This window comes from Rhinolophus sinicus, chromosome 3 (genome assembly GCF_057876585.1).
Source record: "Rhinolophus sinicus isolate RSI-liver-muscle chromosome 3, RSI-T2T, whole genome shotgun sequence".
Classification (NCBI taxonomy): Eukaryota; Metazoa; Chordata; class Mammalia; order Chiroptera; family Rhinolophidae; genus Rhinolophus; species Rhinolophus sinicus.
The window spans coordinates 151125096-151131480 of record NC_142503.1 but is presented as its reverse complement, the minus strand read 5'-3'; positions in this window follow the sequence as shown (position 1 = coordinate 151131480).

The window sequence follows — 6385 nt, the reverse complement described above, 5'->3', positions numbered from 1 at the left end:
ATCAGAAAATGGATAGAAATGGAGAAGGAGGTGGGGAAGGTGACAGAAGAGGCAACTGATAATACAAGAAAAGTTTCTGAGTGAAGAGAGCCTTGCATGTCACAGAATTCAAGTAAGAATTGATGATAAAAAGACTTAAGTATATTGTATCTCTGAGCTACAAGAATAGAGAAAAACAAGTTTTCACAGAGAAGAACAAATTACTCTTAAATGAGAATCATCCTAGCACTGGACTGTTTATCTACAGCACTGGAAGGTACAGTGTGGAAAACCCAACCACTGAGAGAAGAGGATGGTATGGAAATTGACCGAGGCAAACCTCCTGTACCTTCAGTTCACTCAGTCCTTTTGACCAAAATAACCCAAGAATATGTTCCCAGTTGCTATTACTTAGCAAATAAATTCAGTCTCCAAAACAGTAGGGAAGAATATAAAATCAAACAAATATGAAACAGAAGAATATGAAAATCTTAGAATGGGATCATCGCCCTATTCGGGGTGTAGTATCAGCCCCTGGATACTCAAAGCCCAGAGAAGCTCGTCCCTCTGACTGTGGTGTGTTGCTGGGTCCTCCACTCTGTAAAAGTCTATTTTTTTCCTGAATTGATCACATCACCATCTGCCTTAACAACTCTAAAAACTGTCTGACACTAAAAATAATAAGCAAATCAGCAAAACTGGGCATCAGAGGTGCATTGAAAGGAGGGAAGCATTCCAAAGGATTCATCTGGGCACTGGCTGTGGAACTGGTGGGGGAAGTGAAAGTATTCTAAAGTTTTCTAAAGTAGTGGCAGCAATGGATGAGTATTCTGGTGGAAGAAGTATATATCTGGCTTTCATATAATGGTAAATAAAATTTTATCTGATTATGAGCAACAGAAAATGGAAAGTACCTGGAAATGGAGTGGAAATCTACAAGAGAAGTCACAATAACAAGATGGAAAGGGAAAATAATGGCAATTTGGTCAACCTGCAAAAATAAATACAAGTAAAAAGAGGAAATAAGTGAAATAAGCCAACAAATAAGACAGTAGGAGGAGTCCAATCATGCTCAGTGTGAATGGACTAGATTTTCCCATTAAAGGAGACATTTAGATTGAGCTAAAAATACAAGTAAACCAGCTACACACTATCTAGAAGGAACATAAAAAAATTTTATGGAAATAAAGTATAAATAAAAGTTGATCATAAAGGTATTGACAAAGATATCAAGCAAATATAATGAAAATAGGCATCGCAGAATTAGTAGCAGACGAGGAATTTAAGGTTGATATACTATGAAACAACACAAGGCGCATATGCAGAATTAACATTGGTAGACCTATGTGTTTTAGGAAAGCAATATGGCAACATCATATATATATGTATTTATATATATATTTATAATATATATTATATATGTTATATATATTGTGTATATATATTATATATATTTAAGATGTTGCCATATTGCTAGGTCAAATATATATATTTCTAGCAATTCCACTACTAGAAATATTTCCAATTATTGGGCATATATAGGATATAAGGATGTTACATGCAGCATTTTTCAAAGGGGCAAAAAACGAAGCAAAGTGAAGGCACATCAGTATGAGGCTAATTGAATAAGTTAAGACACAGCTCAAACGTAGAATATTATGCAGTCATGAAAAATAATGAGCTAAACCACTTGACCTGGAAAGATTTCAGGAGGTACTGTTGAGTAAGTAAATCAATTTGCTGAAAAGGATGTATAATATAATTACGTTTTTGTAAAACAGCAACAACTGCCCTCTATATGAGAATGAGAATGGGTACATATGTTACGGTCTATGACCCTAGAAAAAATTTCATTATGCCTCTACTCGTTAATGTGGCTCAGGGGACAGGACACTTGCCCAAGCAAGAAGAGTAGGGAAAAGATTGCACTAACCCCTCCAGCATGTGTATTTCTACTTATATAGAAATTAGAATAAAGATCCATCTCTCCTGACTTACAGGGATACTAATAATACATCATTAACTGAAAAATAAAAAGTAAAAGCAAGTTGCCGAGTAATCTATATACTATGGTTCTACTTTGGTGAAAACAAAAAGCTCTGAGTGTGTATAAATGCTTGTGGATGTTTGAAGGAATAAGGTAACAGGTTGTGGCTATTCTCTACCCTAAGTTACTGGGGTGGGTGGGGGGTGGATACAAAGAGATGATTAGCTTTCTCTTTGCACATCTTTGCATTGTTTCACATGTTGTTTTTATGCTTTTGTAAAACATCTTAATGAGAAATTTAAAACAACTACACAAACAAAACCCAAGAACACGTTACCGCTTCTGCCCTCCAGAGTTTCACAGTCTCATCCAGATACCTTCCCATATTTGAGGTGTTAATTTGGTCTCTATGGTCTCCAGGGAAAAAACACAGGAGCAGAAGTTACCGCCAGGCAGATTTCCTCTCTGCAAGGGCTCCCTTTACTGGAGGTGTTCAGCCACAGGTTTGATGTCCCCTGAGAGGAACGTTTTGGATTAGGTCAGTGTTGTCCCAAATTTTCTGATGAGAAGAATTACCCAGGGTACTTGTGAAAAGTAAAAATCTCTGGCATCTGTCCTTGACCCACTGAACTAGAATCTCTGGAAACTGTATTTTCATTAGTGCCCAGGTGATGTGCATCGTCCGGCAGGGTGAGAAACACTGGTCTACATTCTTGCTCCTCAGTGGGGCCTGGGACCAGTGGCAGAGGCGTCAGCAATGGCATCATCTGGGAGCTTGCTAGACATGCAGGATCTCGGGCCCCACGGCAGACCCACTGAGTCAAAGTGGCGTTTGACAAGGTCCCTTCGCCCAGTAGTTTGAGGTGCCCTGTTCTAGATGATCCTGATGGTCATTCCCAACTCTCACTTATTTGGCATGAAGGTATCTCTGATCCTAATAGAAAATCCTTTTTGTGGTAGACGTATTTGGAAAGTAAAACTTGAGTCAAGGAACACGGGTGTTTCAATGAACGGACTGAGACAGCCTTGGAGCCAGGACAAGCGGAGGCGAGTGGGCGGGAAGAGATGATGTCCTGGGGGGAGGGGAAGGCAGCCCTTACCCCAACTTGGCTTTGCTTTTGAGCGGAGTGAGGAAGCAGTGAAGTCTCTCTTGAACAGATACAGCAGTTGGAGTTCATCATTTAATTGGAAAAACAAGACCTACTTGTAAAAAGATGCCTGTCACTTGTCAATACAACACGTAGTTACCATATGTCCACTCTGTGCTGCAGTAGGCTGGGTGCTTAGGATAAAGCTGTGAACACTAGGAACTCTCCCTGACTTCACAGAGCTTCAAGTCCAGTGGGGGAGACAGACGGTAAATCAATTGCCAGGCTGTAGGGTGCCATGACTGAAGCACTCGCCTTGGGTGCACAATTTAAGGGGGCTCCAAAAACTCAGTTATTTTGATAAATAATAGTTTAATACAATATTTAAAAAAAATCAAAATTAATGCAAAAATCTATGATGAATGAACTGTCAAAATTGTATAGAAAGGCAAAATAGGTATTACTGATTTCTCATTTTGTTCATGGCTCCTCAAGTCATGGCTACAATAATTTTACCAGAAGAATGAAAAGATATTAAGAGTATGCATAGCGGGGAGAGATGATATAGATTTGTATCGGGTGGGATAATTCTGGTTAAGTTATCCTTGAGGCAGTAACACGTAATCTGGCACTGGAAGCATAGAAAGAAGCCGGGAGAAGGGGTAGGGATGTAAGCAGCAGAACAGGCGAAGGCCCAGAGGTAGGACAGACCTTCGCACTGTTGAAGGAACAGAAAGATGGCCCATGAGTCCAGACCCATGGTTCTCAAACTCTGCATGTTAGAATCAACTGGAAAGCTGTTAAGTCTCAATACCCAGGCCTTGCCCCAGACCAAATAAACTCTCTAGGGGTGGGGCTGAGACATGGGCAGGTTTTAAAGCTTCCAAGGCAGTTCTAATGTGCAGGCTGGGCTGGGACCTGGTGAACAATGAATGATGAAATGAATGAGGGACAAGTAGTGGGAGATTTGAGTGGAGACCTGGAGGCCCTGGTAATTATTTTGGACTTTTTCCAAAGAGCATTGGGAAGTCATTTGAAGGGCTTTAAGCAGGAAAATATGATCTGACTTTTTTTCCCCCCAAGATGACTCTGGCTGCTGTCATGCGAATGGGTTGAAAGAGAAGAGCTGATACAGCAGAAAGAGTTGGAAAATTGTGACAAACATCCAGGTAAGAAAGACTCGTGGCTTGGGACAGAATGGTGGCAATATGGCAATAGAGGTGGAAAGATGTAGACACAGTGAAGAAATACAGGCAGAATTCATAGGACTTGGGGATTGTTGGATTTGATGAGGGACCAAAAGAGAGGAAACATGGTGGATTCCCAAACCAGTGTCTGGCATCAGCAATTGAGGGTGGTGATGACATTCACCACTGAGCTACAGAAAATAGCATGGGAGGAGCAAGTTTGGAGGTGCAGGGAGGGTAGAGTGGGTTCAAGTTTAAATACTCTGAGTTTGTGAGACAGCAAAGGGGGAGCTCTCATGTGGGAATGGTTGCCTCACTCTAGAGTCAGCCCTGTTCTTGTGGGAATGGGAGCTCTTATTATGGGTCATAAATAAAGCCACAGGAGTGGGTGAGATTGCCTCAGAGAGAACCGGAATGAGCAGAGAAGGGGGCGAGGCCTACACTCTGGAGAGGGCCAACCTTAAAAGGTTGAGTAGAGGGCAGGGTGCAGAGAGTAGACTGAGAAGAGGGGGAAGATCAGCAGGGCATAAATAACTGAGGGCCAAGTGAACAATAGGGAGCATCATTCAAGTTACAGCGAGGCGTTCAAAGGAGAAAAACATCCTGTGGGCTGGGCTGAGCTAGGAATTAACTGGAGAAAAGAACTGGGCAAGGACAGATAAGTAAGATTCAGTTAGGCAGGGAGGAGAAAAGCCTGGAGGAAAGAGGGGAGGGAGGAGGTATAAGAAAAGGCAGAGATGAGAAGGGATGAGGTGTGTGGGGGGCCGTTTATCATGTACAGATCCCTGGGATCTGAGGAGAAGCAGGTGGTGTAAGATTACATTGGCAAGTAGATGACAGTTTTCGGGATTGACTTCTTTAGTCTTCCTCTTGCTTGTCTCTTTAAAAAAAATTTTTTTAATTTATTTTTCAATTACAGTTGACATACAATATCCTATTAGTTTCAGATGAGCAACATAGTGATGAGATACTTATATACCTCAGGAAGTGACCTCCCCGGTAAGTCTAGCACTCACCTGGCACCATGCATAGTTATTACAGTGTTATTGACTATATTCCCTATGCTGTGCTTTACATCCCCATGACTGTTTTGTAACTGCCAATTTGTACTTCTTAATCCTTCACCTTTTCCACCCATCCCCCATCTCCCCTCCCATCTGGTGACCTCTTGCTCGTCTCTTTATTTCCTATCCATCTGAGTGACTTTCCTCTAATCCAGGCTCCATGGGAGAGCAGGCATTGCACTGGGCAGCTTGGCTTCTTGCTTTGCCATCCCAGAGATGCGTAATTGCAATCAAAGCTTTCGCAATATTTACAGCAACAGTATCAAGGTGAACAGGGAAGACAAGTCAGCTTTGCTGTGGAGGAGAGAGCATTCATTTTCGTGTTGGAGAGCTTGTTTCCTTCTCTCTGACTTCGGTGCACCTCCAAGAGCCCGGCTGTGGTGTAATCAACATTCTGTTTCTTTCCTTGGGCTCTCGTATATGTAAAAGCACAAACAGGCTTTTGCCTGGAAGGCAACCTGCCAGTGTTATCTTTCCTGAGTGGGCTCGTAAATACAGATTCTTTGGAGAGAGGTGCATATAATGAGCGTATGAGCCAGCATTTTGCATGTGCAATGAACAGATGTGGCTGCGTTATTCAGTTTCCCTGTTTGACTTCCCGACTCAATGTACTTCAGAAAATGTGATCTCGATGAACACATCTTCCCAATTCAACATAATCCATGCCAAGAGGAGTTTCAAATGTTCCAGTTAACCATTTGTCATGTTGGTGGCTTATTGAGTTTTCTGCCCAAACTGTTATGACGTACTGTATCATTTCAAGTTTTCCTACTAAAGATGAAATAATTTCTATTTATATTTCGTGTGCAACTATAGTAATATCGAAATACGTCACACTATAGTAGAAAAATGTTTTTAAGTCTGCCCTTTCTTTTCTTATTATTTTTATATTGCGAAATGTGACATTCAGACCAAGAAACGAGTGCCTAACATATATATGTACAGTTTTAAAACATGGTTATAAAAATGAGCCCCTGTGCAACGACCACCTGGTGTGAGAAGTACAGTCTTGCTGGCACCTGGATCTCTGGTGTGCACTTCCTCCTTCCTGCCATTACCACAGCACCACTGCTGTGCTAG